Raw genomic sequence first — 21,662 nt, 5'->3', positions numbered from 1 at the left:
AAAGTGTAGAAGAAGAGGGTAGTTATTGGTGTCAAGTCAAATAGACCAAAAAGGAAAAGGACTAAGAAAATTAAACCTAATATTGATTTGAGCCATTAGAGAGACCTTAGAGAGAACACTGAGTTTGAACTAAGTTTGTAATACAATTAGAAAATAAATGTGAAGAAAGATAATAGAAGCAACATTATGCATACAAATTCATACAAATGTGCATACATATACATACACACATATACTTATGCCTAAACACACATGCACATGTTTATGTATATATTTACATATGTATATGTATATATACACACATATACATATATTCCCCTTTAGGAATTTGGTTTTGAACTAACTGGCAGATGAAATATAAAATTGTAGCTCAAGGTATTTGACTATTAAGTCATAGCAAACTTTTTTATTTTATTTTGTTTTGAAAGTTTGAATGAGAGCAGAAGGCAATGAAAAAACTAGCAGATAAAGAAATATAGAAAACAAGAGAGAAAAGGAGACTAAAAAGGTCAAAGTCCCCAAGAAAATGGGATCAAGGGCACAGCGTCTGTTATTGGCAAGCAAAAAAGCAAAGAATTATATAATTCTTCAGAATAATGTAAATAAAGGGACAGTTGAAGATAATTCACTAGAGAGAAACAAGAACTCTTATCCAAGGGACTCTTTTTTTTTTTTTTTTTAACAAATGATGTATGAAAAGTTTTCTGCTTCAAAGTAGGGTGTTAAGTTGGTGTAGATGCTTGAAGAGAGAAGAAAAGTCACCAAGGAGAGTAAGACATGGAGTCAATTAGGCAAAAGTAAAAGGAATCTTATGAGACAATGAGGTCCCACTTGATAATATATTACACAAAATAAATTTGTAAATATAGTTGTTTATCTATGTATTGTTTATCAGTGTACATGTTAGAATCAAAGAGTAATAACTTATTTGCTTTGCAAAGTAAAGAACTGAAATAGCATTAAATGGAGGTGTGGATGTCTATAATAGAAAAGAATATAAATGTGAACTGGTTAAATTATAGAATTAAAATTTTGACAGAAGGATACTAAAGTGATATTCTGGAACATCAGAAGGGTGAAATGACTGATGTGATTGAGAATGGAGATGAGATTTAAGAGAAATAACTTACAAAGCGAAATGGATGAGCAAAAAATGATGGTCTAAATGATGAATTTCAGAATTATAGACAATTACAAAATCAAAGATAAACACTAACACAAGTAGTTTCCTCCATATTTACATGACAAACCTAAAGAGAAAAAAGAATCTATTAACTAAATAGAATTTGAGTATCAGATAGATTTTGACCATCAGGCTGCTTCAAAATGCCTATTCCTGTGATATATTTCTTTAGTTATTTTGTAATATGTTTGAGGCTCAGACACACATTCAAACAGATACTACCAAAACATAGGAAAAAGAGTGAATTGAGTAAACAAAGAGACACATCTGTGGTTGCCATATAGATGCAATATGCACAAATAAGAAATGGTCTCTTGAGAGATTTTTCTTCCAAAGGAATAAACTGGACAAAGTTTGCTTGGTGTTTTGTTAAGATGAGGGTTTGATTCGTTTTTGTTTTTTGTTTTTGTTTTGTTGTTGCTTTCTATCTCAATTTTTTGTCTTGTTTTGTTTTTTAGCACCCAACTTGTCCCTTTTTTTGCAACTTCCTAAAATAAACATAATTTATTCACCCAGTATACTTATACATAGTCACAGAATTTTGTGTGTGTGTGTGTGTGTGTGTGTGTGTGTGTGTGTGTGTATCTACTATACTTCAGGTGAAGTCAAAAAAGCAGGGGTAGCCATCATTATCTCAGATCAAGCAAAAGCAAAGATTGATCTAATTAAAAGAGATAAGGAAGGAAACTATATCTTGCTTAAGGGTACTATAGACAATGAAGCAATATCAGTATTAAACATATATGCACCAAGTGGTATAGCATCTAACTTCCTTAAAGAGAAGCTAAGAGAGTTGCAAGAAGAAATAGACAGCAAAACTATAATAGTGGGAGATCTCAATCTTGCACTCTCAGATTTAGATAAACCAAATCACAAAACAAATAAGAAAGAAATTAAAGAGGTAAATAGAATATTAGAAAAAGAAAGACTTAGCAATATTTATGTGAGATAAGGCCATTGACAGCATCTCACAAGACAAATTGTTAAAACTAGGCAGATCATTCAAAGAGTCCAGAAAGGGAACTGCAGAGACCTATCATATATAATACTGTTTTCAGGAGAAGATCTTGCTCAAAACTGGACTGCAATTTAGCCTTCTCACATTGTAAAGTACAAGAACAACAAAGGGATCCAGAAAAATCAAATGAGCAATTATTTTCTAGCTAGATCAACTTATTGATTGCAGTTTTATGAGATTACATGATTTTTACTGCATGGTATCTTTTGTTACCATGAAAACAGCAATAATTGTCAGAGATAAGCACTATGTGTTTTACTTTAACTATTAGTCTTTTAAAATATCCCAAATTTAAATTATAGCCTTTCTGGGGGTTTCCATTTTAACTCTGCCCTTAGTGAGTTTCTATCTGTCTGTCTATCTATAATGATTTTTACACACAGTTTATCTAGTGTAGAACTTTGGGGAAATTGTGTTTTTTAAAATCAATTGAAAATTGAACATTTATTTCTCTCAGGGGCTTTATTGATGTTGTATAAATTAAAATTTTCATTTCAAAATTAATATACATATTATTTAATGGAAAAAAAAGATTAGGCAGATCATTAAGACAGGCAAGGAAGCTGAGTGAGGTTGTCAAGATAGCAAAAAGGTGGAAAAGGGCTAGATATTGGGTGAAGTTGAAGAAAACCCCCAAGCAATTCTACTAGCAGCAATAATGAGAGTCTTTTCCATCTTTTTTGTGGGCTCTAGAATCTTCCATATTAGCACCCTGTGATTTGGATGGAACTCAGAGTTGCCAGAGGAACACTACTGATATTGCGATGAATCCCTCTCTTCCAAAGGATCTTATCTAGTCCTCTCTAGACCTCCTGTGGTATGGACATGCCCCAGAGAAGAAATATCCTTTGAATAATGGGATTATTTCACTTTTGTCTTTGTAGCTACTCCAGGCTTAACACAATGTGACACATTGTTCTTTAATTGATTAGAGAATGTTCTAGTCAAGAAACTCCCTTTCCATCAGATCTGACCTGTTTCTGTAAACACGAGCAGTTATGAAGTCCCAATAACTCATACCCTTTCTTTGTGTTTATGAAGAACCTTTCTCACTGGTCATCAAAATAGGGCAATGGCCTTATTTTGACTGGTGTAGCGCACTTCCTGTTTTGGGGTGCTCCTGGTGTATGACTTTCTCCCTGTAGAAATGAAAATAAATCATGGATTAATCAAAAAAAAAGAAAAAAAAAAGAAATAACAGTCAGCATTCCCAAGGATGTGGCAACACCTACAAGGACTGGAGGGCCTGGAATACCATATTCCAGGAAGCAAAAGTACCATATGGTTACAATCAGGAATTATCTATTCATCTAGACTGAGCATCTTTCAGGAGAGGAATTGGATCTTCAACAAAGCGAGAGACTTTCAGTGATTTGAATTGAAAAAATAGAAGTAAATAGAAAATTTGATCTTCAAACATGGGACTCAGGAGAAAGATGGACAGACAATCAGGGAACAATAAACATTATTTAGAGTTTAAACTATTTATATTCCTAGATGGAAAAATGATATCTGTAACTCTTGAGAACTGTATCTATTATTGAGGCAGTTTTTTTAACTGGAACATGGAATTGGAACATGGATGGAAGGTGTGCTTATGAATGGACTCATGATGATATCAAGGAAAAAGACATTAAAGGGTGGCACAAGAACTGTTAAAGGAGAAGAGGAAAGGGGAGATATAATGGGACAAATTAAAGTTTCAGTGAAGCTAGTTTTTTTCTGGGAGGGAAAAATCATGGATTCCAAATGTTCCCAAGCACAACTTTCCTCTCCCTGCCCCGGCACTTATTGTTGTTTCAAGCTATTTCAGGGAATTAAAACATTCAATTTATTGCCAAGAAGATTGATTGCTGTCCCACATAAAAAACTTACAATAATTAAACCTATTCCAGAAACTTCGGTCTTTACTTCATTTTATTTTTAAGGCACTTTCCACACAATATCATCATCAAGTACTTAACTGACACATGATTTCCATACTTTTTCCACTTCTGAGGAGAAAGAACAAACTACTACTAAACTCCAGATTAGGCCTTCACTTATTTTCTTCAAATTAGCAGCCCACCTAAAAATAGGATAGGATTGTGTTATGTAATAAGAATTCAAGTCTCTAATTAAAGGAACCCAATTTAAGGTTGCCATAAAGCTAAATCTAAGGAACACTCTCTCTTATGTTATCATGCTGATCTGTCATTGACAAATCCTTTTTGTTCAGTACCCATCTGTAGATTTACCCATTGGAACAATTTATTCTTTATACTGAATGTAGACAGAGTCTGACCTTTTAGACAGTCTAATTTTGTTGCACTTAACCTTTTAGAAATTGACAATTTTTCTCCTTTTTACAATTTTATGTCTTTTGAGGCCATAACTGCTAAGAAATAAAATGCCATTTTCTTTCCCCACATTATGAAAAAGCAAACATTGTTAGTCCTGTCAGAATCTGCCATGATAATAAACCTAGAAAAGATAAACTCATATTTGAGTCAACTCACATGTATATTCCAGTATAGTTTTGTAAATAATATGGAATAAGAGCACCTTTGCAAACTTCTAATATTTTTTCATGTTGTAAATCCTTATCTCAAAGGATTGTAGAGTGGGAAGGAAAGGGGGCATCAATGTTATAAATTTATTTAAAGAACTGTACTCAGGAAAATGTGGGTTTAAATGTGGTCTTTTGACAGACATAGGCTGTGTTATCTTGAACAAATCATTTAACTCCTTTCAGAATACCAGGCAACTAAGAATATAATTTACAGAGTAAGGGCAGATGCTAAAAAAATGGCTTTCCTTTGAAATTCAGTGAAATAATAAATTCAATCAAAATCTCTGTTTCTATTGCTGTCTCTACCTTTCTATCACTCTGTTACTCTGTTTCTGTCTCTCTGTCTTTCTTCCCCTCCCTCCCATGACTTTTATTTGACATGTAAATGGACATTAATTCCAAAATTTGACATTTTAATATAACTATGTATTCTGTTTATTTTTTTAAGGTAAATAAAAATTGAAGGTGTTTTTCCACTTTTTTTCCATGTAGTGTGGCTGTGTTAATATTAAGTTTTAAAACTAAGTCCTCAGAGAACATAGTAATAGATAATACATAGTTACACTTTAAAGAAAGATATTCATTTTGAATAGAAGACTTATTCCATAGCTGGACAATGAATTAGCAAGAAAATCTAATGTTTCATTTGGTAATATAAAATTAACAAGAATTCTTGCCTGAGACTCTGGCTTAACATGTTCCTATCAGTATTTAATAATCTTTGGTTGAGGAAAAAATGTTTTCCTCTTGAATTAACTGTAGACTGAGAGGCAACCTTCATAGCAAAGTTAGATAAATTATGAATTTAGTTTCTAATTTTGAAAAGGTCTCAAGGGAAAACAACATTGGGAACTCAAAATAACAAGTGACTCTTTCCCAAGATAACATGTGTTTAAACTATGTGAATCCTTGAGAAGAAGCTATAGATTTAAATTAATAATAAGTACATTACACTCATGTCTGGGCAGCTGGGTAAGTAGTTAGGATGTCAGATCTAGAGTTAGGAAGACTTGACTTTCTGAGGTCAAATCTGGCTTTAGACACATAATAGCAATATGACCATATTTGCCTCAGTTTCCTCATCTTTAAAATAAGCTAGACAGGAAAAAAGCAAACTGCTCCAGTATCTTTGCCAAAAAAATTCCAATTGGGATCACAAAGAATCAGTGAAAAATGACTCAATTCAACAGTTATCCTATTATTAAATCTATTATCCTATTATTAAATCTATTATCTTTTGCCCCAAGCAGAACTTTGGCTGATCAAATAAAAGGAGAGCTGAAACAAAATATCTTATTAAACATTGAATGCATATAGATAAAATAAAATTATATTGCTCCAATAAAACACACATTAAATAATGTCTTCTTTCATGGAAGCTTTTTGCATTGTTATAAAGTTGTCATTAGGAAGTACAGCTAAGTTTTGTAAAGACAAAGATCTAGAAAATGCATGAAATCAAGTCCAGATTGGTAAATATAACTAGTGGTGGGGTGGGAGGAAAGCTAAGTTTTGTAAAGACAAAGATCTAGAAAATGCATGAAATCAAGTCCAGATTGGTAAATATAACTAGTGGTGGGGTGGGAGGAAAGCCATTGTCACATTTTGAATCCAGATTGGCAAAGGAAAACAGAAATAGGAAAGCAGGTACTGGGGCTGAGTTTAGCCAGGAGTAGCCATGTGAATCCTCCTAGCTTGGGGACTGGATGACAGCTTTCCCAAAACATACACTGGGGCAATAAGAAGTCTAAAATCTATCACAGAAAGACTTGACCTTATTCAGGGAGAAGGAATAATACCAATTAGGAAATCTCTTATAATAGAGAGCTAGATCACAAATCCAGAGAGAACTAAAGGAGATCTGAGTCAAGGAGTGATGCTGTAGGACATTGAGGCTATATATTACATAAGGAGCAAGTTAAAAACAAGCAGCAGCTAAGAAATTCAAATTCTGGAGGAGTCTTAGATCCAGCCTCGGAATACTCTAAACCTTACAGTATAATTATCAAAACAAGTAAACAAACAAAAACTCTGTTTCTATTGCTGTCTCTACCTTTCTATCACTCTGTTACTCTGTTTCTGTCTCTCTGTCTTTCTTCCCCTCCCTCCCATGACTTTTATTTGACATGTAAATGGACATTAATTCCAAAATTTGACATTTTAATATAACTATGTATTCTGTTTATTTTTTTAAGGTAAATAAAAATTGAAGGTGTTTTTCCACTTTTTTTCCATGTAGTGTGGCTGTGTTAATATTAAGTTTTAAAACTAAGTCCTCAGAGAACATAGTAATAGATAATACATAGTTACACTTTAAAGAAAGATATTCATTTTGAATAGAAGACTTATTCCATAGCTGGACAATGAATTAGCAAGAAAATCTAATGTTTCATTTGGTAATATAAAATTAACAAGAATTCTTGCCTGAGACTCTGGCTTAACATGTTCCTATCAGTATTTAATAATCTTTGGTTGAGGAAAAAATGTTTTCCTCTTGAATTAACTGTAGACTGAGAGGCAACCTTCATAGCAAAGTTAGATAAATTATGAATTTAGTTTCTAATTTTGAAAAGGTCTCAAGGGAAAACAACATTGGGAACTCAAAATAACAAGTGACTCTTTCCCAAGATAACATGTGTTTAAACTATGTGAATCCTTGAGAAGAAGCTATAGATTTAAATTAATAATAAGTACATTACACTCATGTCTGGGCAGCTGGGTAAGTAGTTAGGATGTCAGATCTAGAGTTAGGAAGACTTGACTTTCTGAGGTCAAATCTGGCTTTAGACACATAATAGCAATATGACCATATTTGCCTCAGTTTCCTCATCTTTAAAATAAGCTAGACAGGAAAAAAGCAAACTGCTCCAGTATCTTTGCCAAAAAAATTCCAATTGGGATCACAAAGAATCAGTGAAAAATGACTCAATTCAACAGTTATCCTATTATTAAATCTATTATCCTATTATTAAATCTATTATCTTTTGCCCCAAGCAGAACTTTGGCTGATCAAATAAAAGGAGAGCTGAAACAAAATATCTTATTAAACATTGAATGCATATAGATAAAATAAAATTATATTGCTCCAATAAAACACACATTAAATAATGTCTTCTTTCATGGAAGCTTTTTGCATTGTTATAAAGTTGTCATTAGGAAGTACAGCTAAGTTTTGTAAAGACAAAGATCTAGAAAATGCATGAAATCAAGTCCAGATTGGTAAATATAACTAGTGGTGGGGTGGGAGGAAAGCTAAGTTTTGTAAAGACAAAGATCTAGAAAATGCATGAAATCAAGTCCAGATTGGTAAATATAACTAGTGGTGGGGTGGGAGGAAAGCCATTGTCACATTTTGAATCCAGATTGGCAAAGGAAAACAGAAATAGGAAAGCAGGTACTGGGGCTGAGTTTAGCCAGGAGTAGCCATGTGAATCCTCCTAGCTTGGGGACTGGATGACAGCTTTCCCAAAACATACACTGGGGCAATAAGAAGTCTAAAATCTATCACAGAAAGACTTGACCTTATTCAGGGAGAAGGAATAATACCAATTAGGAAATCTCTTATAATAGAGAGCTAGATCACAAATCCAGAGAGAACTAAAGGAGATCTGAGTCAAAGAGTGATGCTGTAGGACATTGAGGCTATATATTACATAAGGAGCAAGTTAAAAACAAGCAGCAGCTAAGAAATTCAAATTCTGGAGGAGTCTTAGATCCAGCCTCGGAATACTCTAAACCTTACAGTATAATTATCAAAACAAGTAAACAAACAAAAACAAACAAACAAAAAACTACAATTCTGTTTCTCTAAACCTAAAAAGTTTTTCATCTGACTGGTAGTAACTGAGTCCTTCAGTGATCTACCAAAGTTTCAAACAAGGGCAAGTCCTCAATGTTATGCTCAGACCAAAATATAGATGAATATTTTATAAAGTTTATACCAGGAGAGTAACCCTTAGCCCTGTATTTGAATGCTTTTGGTGTCCCTGAGAAACTGCAATAATGCAATGGAATAAACCAAGAACATAATAGCAAAACCCAAAAGATACAAAAGCAGGAGCAGGCCTGACCTAGACATTTCTTACAAAAATGACTACAACCTAGCAAAACACAAAGTCTAAAATCAAACAGATAAGAGTGAAATAATAAACAAAAAAGAATTCCAATGTAAAAGAAAAACATCTTTACTAATGAAAAGATAAATACAAGTTAGCATAACTGTGAAATTTTAATTTATTTCGAATAAATTGGAAGAGATGGTGAAAGATGAATTAAGTCAGTGCTGTGAGGTTATGGAATAGGAACTCCATGGAGTTATGAATTGATCCAACCATTCTGAAAAACAATTTAAATTTTAGGAAAATGATTTAAAAGCTCATATCATTTAATTCAAAGATTGCACTGCTAAGAATATTCAACTGCAAAAAGATTAGTAGTAAAAACAAAGATCAAGTTTATGTACATGAAATATTTTAAGCAGATAACCACTCATTTTAAAAAAAATGAATATATATTACTTTATGAATCATGTTGAGAAAGAAAGATTAGAACAAAAGGGAAATAGTATGGTAGAGGAAAAAAAAACAGAAAAAAAGTAGTGAACATACCATGTCTTGATTTACATTGAATTTCCATATTTCTTTTTTTGGATGTTAACCACTTAAAAGAATCAAGTTTTTCATAACTGATCATCTCACATACTTCCTGTTATTGTGTACAATGTACTACTGGTTCTCCTTGTTTCACTCAGCGCTAGTTCATATAAACCTTTCCAGGCCTTTCTAAATATCAGCATGTTCATCATTTTATAGAACAATATATTCTATTACCCTCATATACCACAACTTATTCAACCATTCCCTAATGAATGAGCATCTAATCATTTTCCAGTTCTTTGCTACCACAAATAGAGGTACTAGAAACAGTTTTGTATATGTAGGTCTTTTCCCCTCTTTTGTCATTTCCTTAAGATACAAACTCAGTAGTGAGATTGCTGGGTCAAAGAGTATGTAGCTATTAATCAACTCACTAAGAAAAATTTCCCAGGACCAGATGGATTTACATGTGAATTCTACCAAACATTTAAAGAACAATTAACTCCAATGCTATATAAACTATATAAAATAGGGAATGAAGGAGTCCAACAAATTTCCTCTATGACACAGACATAGTACTGATACCTAAACCAGGTAGGTTGAAAAACAGAGAAAAAAAAATGATAGACCAGTCTCCCTAATGAATAATGATGCAAAAATCTTAAATAAAATATTAGCCAAAAGATTATAGAAAATCATCTACAATATAATATACCATGACCAAGTGGGATTTATACAAGGAATGTAGGGCTGGTTCCATATTAGGAAAACTATTAGCATAACTGACTATATCAGTAACCAAAGTAACAAAAAACATATGATCATCTCAATAGATACAGAAAAAACATTTGATGAAATCCAACATCCCTTCCTATTAAAAACACCTGAGATTATAGGAATAATGGACTTTTCTTTAAAATAATCAGTAGCATCTATTTAAAACCATCAGTAAGCATCATATGTAATGGGGATAAACTGGAACCATTCCCAATAAGATCAGGAGTGAAACAAGGTTGCTCACTATTCAATATTGTATTGGAAATGCTAACAAGGCAATAAGAGTTGAAAAAAAGATTTAAAGAATTAGAATAGGTAATGAGGAAACCAAATTATCACTCAGCAGATGATATAATGGTATACTTAGAGAACCCCAGAAAATCTAGTAAAAAAACTATTAGAAATAATCCATAACTTTAGCAAAGTTACAGGATACAAAATGAATCCACATAAATCATCAGCATTTTTATATATCACTAAGACAATCCAACAGCAAGAGATACAAAGATAAATTCCATTTAAAATAACTATCAATAGTATAAAATATTTGGGAATCTATCTGCCAAGGGAAAGTCAGGAACTATATCAGCAAAACTACAAAGCACTTTCCACAAAAATAAAGTCAGATCTAAACAAATGGGAAAATATTAAGCATTTTTGTATAGGTTGAGGGAATATAATAAAGATGACAATACTATCTAAACTGATTAGTTTAGTAATAAAAATTATTAGTGCTATACCAATCAAACTCCCAAGAAAGTATTTCACTGACTTAGAAAAAAATAACAACAAAATTCATCTGGAAGAACAAAAGTCAAGAATTTCTAGGAACTAATGAAAAAAAAAATAAATTGAAGGTGGCCTAGCTGTACCAGATCTGAAACTATATTATAAAGTAGCAGTCATCAAAACCATTTGGTACTGGCTAAGAAATAGATTAATTGATTAGTGGAATAGGTTAGGTTCACAGGAAAAAATAGGCAATTAACCGTAGCAATCTAATGTTTGACAAACACAAAAACCCCAGCTTTTGGGATAAGAATTCCCTATTTGACAAAAACTGCTGGGAAAATTGGAAACTAGTATGGCAGAAACTTGTCATTGACCCCCACTTAACAACATATAAGAAGATAAGGTCAAAATGACCTAGACATAAAGAATGAGATTATAAATAAATTACAATAACATAACATAGTTTATCTCTCAGACCTGTGGAGGAGGAAGGAATTTGTGAACAAATAAGAACTAGCAATCATTATTGATCACAAAATTAAAATTTTGATTATATTAAGTTAAAAAGTTTTTGTACAAACAAAACTAAAGAAGACGAGATTGTAAGGGAAGGAATAAACTGGGAATAACAGTTTTACAGCCAAAAGTTCTGATAAAACCACATTTGCAAAATAAATTTATAAGAAATCAAGCCATTCTCCAATTGATAAATTTTCAAAGGATGAAGAGACAATTTTCAGATGAAGAAATTGAAACTATTTTAGTCACATGAAAAGGTGCTCCAAATCATTATTTATCAGAAAAATGAAAATTATGACAACTCTGAGATACCACTACATATCTCTCAGATGACAGGAGAAGATAATGACAAATGTTGGAGGGGATGTGAGAAGGCTGGGAAACTGATACATTGTTGGTGGAGTTGTGAATGAATCCAACCATTCTGGAGAGCAATTTGGAACTATGGTCACCAAGTTATTGAACAGTGCATACCTTTTGATCCAGTGGTGTTACTACTGGGCTTATATCCCAAAGAGATCTTAAAGAAGGGAAAGGGACCCACATGTGCAAAAAATGTTTGTGGCAGCCCTTTTTATAGTGGCTAGAAACTGAAAATTGAATGGATTCCCATCAATTGGAGAATGACTGAGTAAATTGTGGTATATGAATTTTATGGAATATTATTATTCTGTAAGAAATGACCAGCAGAATGGTTCCAAGAGGCCTGGAGAGAACTGATGCTAAGTGAAATGAGTAGAACCAGGAGATCATTATACACTTCAACAACAACACTATATGTTGATCAATTCTGATGGATGTGGCTCTCTTCAACAGTGAGATGATTCAAACTACTTCCAACTGTCCAATAATGAAGAGAATTAGCTGCACTCAGAGAGATAACTATGGGAAATGAGTGTGGACCATAACATAGTATTTCCACTCTTTCTTTTATTGTTTGCTTGCATTTTTGTTTTCCTTCTCAGGTTTTTCATTGTCTTTCTAGATCTACTTTTTCTTGTGCAGCAAGATAACTATATAAGTATGTATGTGTGTATGTATACACACACACACACACACACACACACACACGTATTGGACAATCTGCCAACTAGGGGAGACAGGGAGGGAAAAGAGGGGAAAAGTTGGAACAGAAGGTTTTGCAAGGATTGTTGAAAAATTACCCATGCATATGTTTTATAAATAAAAACATGCAATAAAACAAACAAATAAATAAGTAAATGTAATAATACTTTTTGTTGAAAACAATATATTAGTACAGTGAGTAGTATGACTTTTACTATAATTTAGTCTTAGGTGACACCAGTTTTTATATGAAGCACATCAAACTGTTTTCTTCATTTAGTCTTATAGTCATCTCAAGCCATCAGGTGTTGTTCATGCTGAATATTTGTTGGAATCTTTACAAATTGTTGAGTCATTAGAGTTGATAGAGATAATAATTATCTAATTTAGCATGGTTCAGTATCATTAATCTGATCTTACAATTAGATGTTTTAGGCCAGAACCTGAAACAAGGTGCTAAGTAGAGCTAATTGATACAAAGTTTATGTTCACACCTTTATTCATTGGAGTTCACACATTTGGGAGATTTCAGGGTTTAGTATGAGATATCCAAATTCACACCTCTTTTGAAGCTCTTAGGGCCAGAGAACATGCTTGGAGATATCCCACAATCCCATTCTCTTCATATATAAGAAACAGACAGAGGCTCTCAAAGAGAGTTCAGCTGAATTAACTTGAGAGGGGAGCATCAAGATAGCCCAGAGAGAAGCCGTCTCTCAGAGGCACAACCAGATTCATCTTCATCTCACACCACTGTGGTGGCTGGGCTCCTGCACTACCCCACTGAGACCAAGCTGGTCTGAAAGGCTCTCCAGAAAGCTAGCCGAGCCCCAAGTGAAGGAGACAAGAGATCCATTCCATCTTTGTGCTGGCTGGAGGCAGAAGATAGCAGACGCAAAGGACAAGCTGCAAGAGCTCTTAGAACCAAGCAGAGAGATAGGCCTCTAAGAAAAGCTACCCAAGCCCAAGGTATTTTTACCAATTGGCTGCATTTTGGGTGATTATTTACTTTCAATTGAAACTAAGGCTACCTCCAGAAAACCTTCCCGAGAAACCTGCTTTCTCTCAGAGAGAACCATTATATTTTAAAGAAGAAAAACACCAACAAATATTAATAATTCTATCTCCCTACAATGTGCTGCATATCTTTTGAATCTAAATCTTAAATATCCCTTTACTTCAATATTCACATCCAGGATCTCATCCATTGAGGGTACTTCCTCCGTGACTACAGACACCACCTAAGAATTACTTAGTAAACAATTTTTTGAGTTAGACATGATGAAAAAATCATATCTTGCAGTAACCTAAGTTCTTTTTTTAATAAAAGCTTTTTTTATTCATCTAATCTTGTCCTTAGATAATAAAATCATTATCTTTTTTTAAGTCATCATTACAATGAGGAAGCAGATTTACATACTTTCATTTGGTTTGAACATATCTTCTTTCTAGAACTAACAAAAAAGGTCCCCTGGAGTCAAGCATCTCCCACTTTTTCTAATCATTTGAGAACTGAGCATAGGAAAGGTTAAGTAACCTTTAATATAAATAAATCATCTGGTCAGGTACAGATTAGGAGATGCCAGAAGCAAGGATCTTACTATATCTGTGAGCTACCTGTTCACTGTATCAAGTCACTCTCAAGAATGGAATCTTTAGCCAAAGAACAAAAGAAAGTCTTCTACTGCATACTCTTCCTTCAGGTACAATGTGATTATTTTATAATTGAGAATAGAACATAACTCTATTGATAAACTTTTCTTTATTTTAATTAAGCACTGTATTTTCCCTAATTACATGGAATAGTATTTTTATTATTAATTTTTAAAACTTTGAGTTCCAAATTCTCTTCATCTTTTATCCCCAGTATTCCCATCCCACTCCCATTTGAGAACACAAGCAATTTGATGTAGGTTAAACATGTATAATCATGAAAATTATTTACATAATAATCACATAGTCAAGGAAAATAAAGGCCAAAAAAAGCTCAAGACATTTAAAGGTTTTTTTTTTCTTTTTGTTTTTCTTTTTAGTATGACTTCAGACTCCATCAATTCTTTTGCTGGGGATAGAAAGTATTTTTCATCATAAGTTCTTCAGAGCTATCTTAATTTTTTTTTTTGTTAAAAAAAAGCAAATAATTTACAGCTAATCATCTTACGATACTGCGGTAATTTAGTACATAGTACACTTCATTTTGCATCAGCTCATATAAATCTTTCTGGGTTTTTCTGAGAGCATCCTGCTCATCATTTCTTGTAGTACATTAGTTTTCCATCATAATCAAATACCACAATTTGTTCAGCCATTCTGCAACTGATAGACATCTCAATTTCCAACTCTTTGCTCCAAAAAAAAAAAACAACCTGTTATACATATTTTCACCCATATGCATTCATATCCTTTTTATTAAATCTCTTTTGGAGATTTTGGAATACATGGTAGTGGTATCCCAGGTAAAAGCATGCATGCGTGATTTTATAGCCCTCTGAGCATAGTTCCAAATTGCTCTTTTGAATGGCTTCAGCCATTCATCAGTTGAAAATTCCACTAATGTGCACCAGTGTCTCATTTTCCCACTTCTTCCAACATTTGTCATTTTCTTCCTCCATCCTATTAGCTAATACAATAAACATGAGGCAGTATTTCTTACTTGTTTTAATTTGCATTTCTCCAATCAATTGTCCTTAGATAATAAAATCATTATCTTTTTTTAAGTCATCATTACAATGAGGAAGCAGATTTACATACTTTCATTTCATACTTTACTATGTTAGTTTTGACTACTTCATCTGAAAACTTTATATCTTTTGATTATCACTTGGGGAATGGCTTTTGTTTTCATAAAACTGACATAGTTTGACAGCTATGAGAAATGAGTACTTTATCAGAGAAATCAGCTTCAATTTGTGTTTTTCCCCAAACCTTTGTAACCCATTACAAACAATCTAGCTATTCTATAAAAAAAGAAAAAGCAATGCATTTGGCATGACTTTTCTTTAGTGAATTCATGTTCACTGGATACTGAAAGCCGTGTTAGGGATTATTGTTGTTTTGGACAAGTCATATTACACAGCTAGTATTTTACTAGTGCCAATTGAAGGTAGAAGCTTCATAAAGAAAAAAAAAACAATCATGTTTTTACATGAAGGCTAGTTAGAAAATTATATGTAAAACAGGACTTGAATTTCTGACCCATGTATTCAAATATGGTAAGGATAGCTTCTCATACAGACACAGAATGTACTCAATAATGGATAGAAATAATGCATAAGTATGTATGTATATATATATATGAACAAATATCTATATATATGCTTGTATTTATACAATAAATAATAAAATATGTGCATGTTATATGTTATGTGTGCATATATGTATATATTTTATATTTATAGATGCATAGTAATATAGATGCAGACACATGTAATAATAATAATAGCAAACATTTATATTGCACTTTCAGATTTGCAGCAGAATTAGCATATATATATCCATTTGATCCTGGTAACATCTGAGTGAAGTAGTTGCAATAGTTATTCACATTTTACAGATGAGAAAACTGAAGCATTAAATTCATAGTCGTAATCTAGTAAATCACTGAAGCAGAATTTGCACTCAGATCTTTCTAACTTCAATTCCCAATGATCTAGTCCTTGCACCAGTATAAACAATGACAAAATATAAGCATAGACAAAGATATGATATAGAAATTAAATAGGTATATATATATATATATACATATATATATATACATACATATATATATATAAAACTAGGTTATCTGTAGATATATATATTTTATAGAGAAAGAGACAGATATTTTTGTCCTTAAACTGAAACAAATGGGGAAAAGAAATATATCTTTTATAAACAATAAACAAAAAATGTAAAGCAGCAGGTAAAAATTCAACTCAATCTACCAAACATTTGTTAAGTGTATAAAATACTATATTAGATGCCAGAGATAGACAAACAAAAATCAATTAACAAGCATATTTATTGTTTATACTACAGTCCAAGAAAGTCACACACACAGTATCAGCCAAATTGGTCTACATGTTTCTTCAAATTCCATTCTATTCTGTGACTTCTTTTTGTTTACATCTGACATGTTTTTCCTCCTACCCAGATCATTGTTCATCAAATTGAAAAGTAAGGCAAAGCTGTGCAAAATCATCAGGCTCTTTTATCTCTTTCAGTCCAGTGACAAGACATAGGTTGGGATGATTGGATATGACTTTAGGTGCAGTGGGAAACCTTGGCTTTTTAAGCTAAGATCGTTCCCAGGTTTCAGTTTGTCTATGAAAAAAAGTTTATTCAACAATTAATGGCTAGGTAAAAATTAAGGCAAAAAATGTTCTACTTTGCCTTCATAAAAGAATCAACCTGGAAAGGGAAGACTCTCAAAATTCTTGCCAAAACTGAAATGATTGATAAATAGCAATGTTCACTTGGAGACATCAAAATCAATGAACTGAGACCTATTATTGGTTAATCAGTTAAATTCAGAATGATTTGGGTTCAAAAACATAGCCAGAGAGATTTGGTGAATCTTAATAGGATTTAACAAAGGCTGATTTTTTTCAGAGTTATTTCTCAAGATATCATAAATGAAAACTATACAAAAGAACTAATTGTCCCAATTTTTTAAAGTGATAAAGTAAACAGTGAATAAAAAATTAATAATCTAGTCCTCATAGGAAGACATAACCTTACAATTAATGTATACTCTATTCTTCTTCTCCTCTGTCTCTTTGAATACCTATTACTATTTAAGGCTTAGCTAAAGTAGTTCTTTATATACTAACTTTGTCCTGATCCTCCCCTTCCTTCCTTCCAGATGTTAGCACTCATCCCTTACCTCTAATAATTGAATTTATTACTTGGTATATATTTTGGTGTAATTTATTTATATAAAAGCTATTTTTCTATAATAGAATATAAACTTTTTGAAGGAAAGGATTGTGTTAAATGGGAGTTATCAAAACATGGAAGGCTTTCGCAAAGCAATTGGATTTACTTAAAAAGGTAGTTCTGAAAATTTTTGAGTCTAGAAATGATGTGACCAAATACCATTCAACTCAACACATTATGTTAAGTATCAGTAATACCAAGACAATAATGCATCTTTGTCCTCAAGAGTATATTCTAAGATATATATGCAATACAATGATTGTTGATGACTTTCTGGATTTGATAGATCAAGTTCATTATAATTGGGATCATCCAGCAGTAATGGAATATGTTTCTATAAGGAATTTTGATGTGAGGTGCAGTGCATTGTGGAAATCAATCAGTTGATTGATAAACATATATTAGTTGGTATGCTTGAAAGCAATATTAATTGAGAACATTAGAGACTTTTTACTCTATTACACCATATTCAGTTGGAGGTGTCAACTGATATCATTTTGCAAAGGAATTTGTTCCCAGAAAAATTAACTAATTGCAAATTAGAAATAGCTTCACTGGGAACACTTCAGCAGTGGTATAACAATAAACCAACAAGAAAAAATTCTCTTAGAAAGTTTACAAAAGCAGAAGCCACCTGAAATGCCTTATAAATTCTGAGTCTTTTTGATTGTAACATTAAATTGTGAATACTTAATGAATGCTAAGTGAAAGCCTAGTAAATATAAGAATCTCTTCTTACTATCTCCCAAAAAAAGATTTGCAGCTTCTTCAATTTAACCTAGTGACTTCAACAATAGAAGGCTGAATATTATGGCAATTAATTGTTTAAACACATTATGAATGATTTGATGAAAGGCAAACATGAAAGGTAATAAACACTTGGTAATTAATTTATTTTAATAGCATTTCCTCTGCCAAGGCAGCAGATTTTTCCAGAACATACTTCCCTTCCATAAGCATCCAAGAGATGAGGGAAATTGATTTTAAAAAGACCCAAAACATTATTACCTACATAGGAATCAAAGACTGGCTATTGGATCAGTTTTGTTGCCTATTTAAATGAAAGGGAGCTTAAGTTTCTTCTTCATTTCTTTAGCAGACTAAAAGTGCTTGCTCCTTAAGAAGAAAAATATATATAATTTGCTGTTTCATGAAAATTATTTGCAGAGAAAACAAAAACGTTGAAACCAGCAAATTATTCATGCATGCATTCATTCAACAAATATTTATTGTATCCCTAGACTGTGTAAAGATTTGGAAAAGAAATAATGTCATAACAAAGTGAGGAAATCCATGTAAGAAAAATTTAATGGTTTATGATTTTATTTTGAAATTTGTTATTTTCCCTTGCTAAAAAATTCATTATTAAGGGAAAATATTGACTGGAGATGAAAAAGTAAAATAAAATCAAGCTAATTTATTGTTTTTCCTTAAAGAGTCATAGCTACCAGATTCATATCCCTGTTCTACTACTTACCAGTTCTGTATGAAAACTTAGATGATGGAGTTAAATCCTGCCTTTGTTAATCAATTGTCTGTGTTACCTTAGGAAAGTCTATCTTATATGGGAAATAAAAAGATAATATTTGAGACCCCTTCCAGCTCCAAATCTTTGGCCCTATGACTAGATGAACTTAAAAGTAACATAAAAGAAATTCTATTATCTAGATTTTACTTCATAAATTCCCTAAACCAACCTCTCCTTTTTATCGCTGTTCCTCTTTGTTATCTGTTCTTACTTCACAATACCCCAAATTTCTGGAATCAGAGGGACCCGAGTTAAAATCCCTGCTCTGATACTGACTAGTGTAGTGACTTTAGAAAAGTCACTTAGATATTATATTTCATATCAAAGAACTCACACCTTTCCCTTGCTAGTTTTTTTTTTTTTTAACCTGGGAAAATTGCTTAAACTGGTCCTCAATTTCTTCAAATGAAAAGTGATAACATCGGACTAGATATGGCCTTTAAAAATCTTTCTCAATATAAATCCATTATCTTATGATAATTCCAACTACCCCCACAATTTTCACATTTATAATATGAAAGTATTAAAACTTTCAAGATAGTTGGTATCTATATAAGACTGAGAATATTATAGGCTCATGGATGAAAAGGAGAGAAAATGTGAATATTTATGAATCGATTGAAAGATTCTTAAATTTGGTGGGAAGTGGGGTGTAATAACCCCAACTAAATTTCCAGCTGAATGACTATGATTCTAAAAGTTCATCAATGGACTTTGGCTTTCATATCCATATGAGATATTATTTTATTAAGCATTAACATAAAAGGGAGAGCTTCCTTTGAACTTCTAAAAGAGATTGAACACCTACTAAGTTGCACTGGAAATGTTGATTTCTTCCTTACTTTTCTAGAGCAATACTGATGACTTGACATGACAGAAAAGAAAACAAGATGACCTGGGTAGGTGTGCAGGAAGAGAGTACTTATTGATATTAGGCATTTTTCTGACAAGAATGTATTCATTAGGATACTTCTCCAGAAAAATAATATGCTTCATATTTGAAAAATCCTTCCTGACAGTGAGAACTACATCATAATGTAATGAACTCTGAATATGGACCTTTTCTTTTTCCTAAGGGTTCTTTCAGCAAATGATGGAAAATCACTAGTCAAGTTTGTAGTAGAGAGGATTCTTTATTTTTTCATATTTATATATAATTATTTGTCATTAATGATACATATCATTTACATACATGCTTCTCACTAGAGAACTTTTTCCCAAGTTTAGTAACTGTTTTCAACTATTTAAAAAAATTTATTAAAGCTTTTTCATTTTCAAAACATATGCATGGATTATTTTTCATCATTAACCCTTGCAAAATCTTGGGCTCCAATTTCCCCTCCCCGCCAGATGGCAAGTTATTCAATACATATTAAACATGGTATAAATATAAGTAAAGTCCAATATGTCCATACCTACATACATGCATACAATCTTGCTGCACAAGAAAGAGCAAATAAAAAAATGAGAAAGGAAATAAAATTCAAGTAAACAACAACAAAAAGAGTGAAAATGCTGTATTGTAAATCATGATCAATTTTCACAGTCCTCTCTCTGGGTGTAGAGGAATCTCTTCATCACAAGATCACTGGAACTGGACTGAATCATCTCGTTTTTTTCTTCATATAATTTTGTTGTTGCCATGTACAATTGTCTCTTGGTTATGCTCATTTCACTTAGCATCAGCTCATGTAAGTTTCTTCAGCCCACTCTGAAATCATCTTACTGAAGGTTTCTTATAGAACCATAATATTCCATATACCATATAATACCAATAACATTCATATACCATAATTTCTTCAGCCATTGTCCAACTGATGGACATTCACCCACTTTCCAGTTTCTTAACCACTATAAAAAGGGCTGCCACAAACATTTTTGCACATGTGAGTCCCTTCCCTTCCTTTACATTATCTTTGGATATAAGCCCAGTAGAAACACTGTAGGATCAAAGGGTATGTACACTCTGATAGCCCTTTGCACATAGTTCCAAATTGCTGTCCAGAATGGTTGAATCAATTCACAACTCCACCAACAATGTAGTAGTATCCCAGTTTTATCATATCTCCTCCATCATTTTTTGTCATCTTAGCCAATCTGAGAGATGTGTAGTGATACTTCAAACTTGTCTTAATTTGCATTTCTCTAATGAATAGTGATTTAAGAGCACCTTTTCATATAACTGGAAATAGTTTAAATGCTTCATCTGAAAAGTATCTGGTCATATCCTTTTATCATTCATCAATTGAAGAATTACTTGAATTCTTGTAAATTTGAGTCAATACTCTATATATTTTAAAATGAGACCTTTATCAGAACCCTTTAATGTAAAAATATTTTCCCCATTTATTGCTTCCCATCTAATCTTGTCTGCATTAGTTTTGGTTGTACAAAACATTTTGACTAATATAATCAGAATTATCTATTTTGTGAATAATAATGATCTCCAGTTTGTCTTTGGTCACAAATTCCTTCCTCCTCCATAGATCTGAGAGGTAAACTATCCTATGCTCTTTTAATTTGCTTATAATAACATTCTTTATGTCCAGATCATAAACTTATTTTGATCCTTACCTTGGAATAGAGTAAATAGGTTTGGGTCAATGCCTAGTTTCTGCCATACTAGTTTCCAATTTTCAAAGCAGTTTTTGTCAAATAGTGAATTCTTGTCTCAAAATCTGGGGTCTTTGGGTTTGTCAAACACTAGATTTATAATATCTGGGCTAGCTCTATGGAGGGCCTCAGGATCAGTTAGGAGTCAGGATCAATCAAAGTCC

This window comes from Antechinus flavipes, chromosome 6 (assembly GCF_016432865.1).
Source record: "Antechinus flavipes isolate AdamAnt ecotype Samford, QLD, Australia chromosome 6, AdamAnt_v2, whole genome shotgun sequence".
NCBI classification, from domain to species: domain Eukaryota; kingdom Metazoa; phylum Chordata; class Mammalia; order Dasyuromorphia; family Dasyuridae; genus Antechinus; species Antechinus flavipes.
This window is presented reverse-complemented; position numbering follows the sequence as displayed.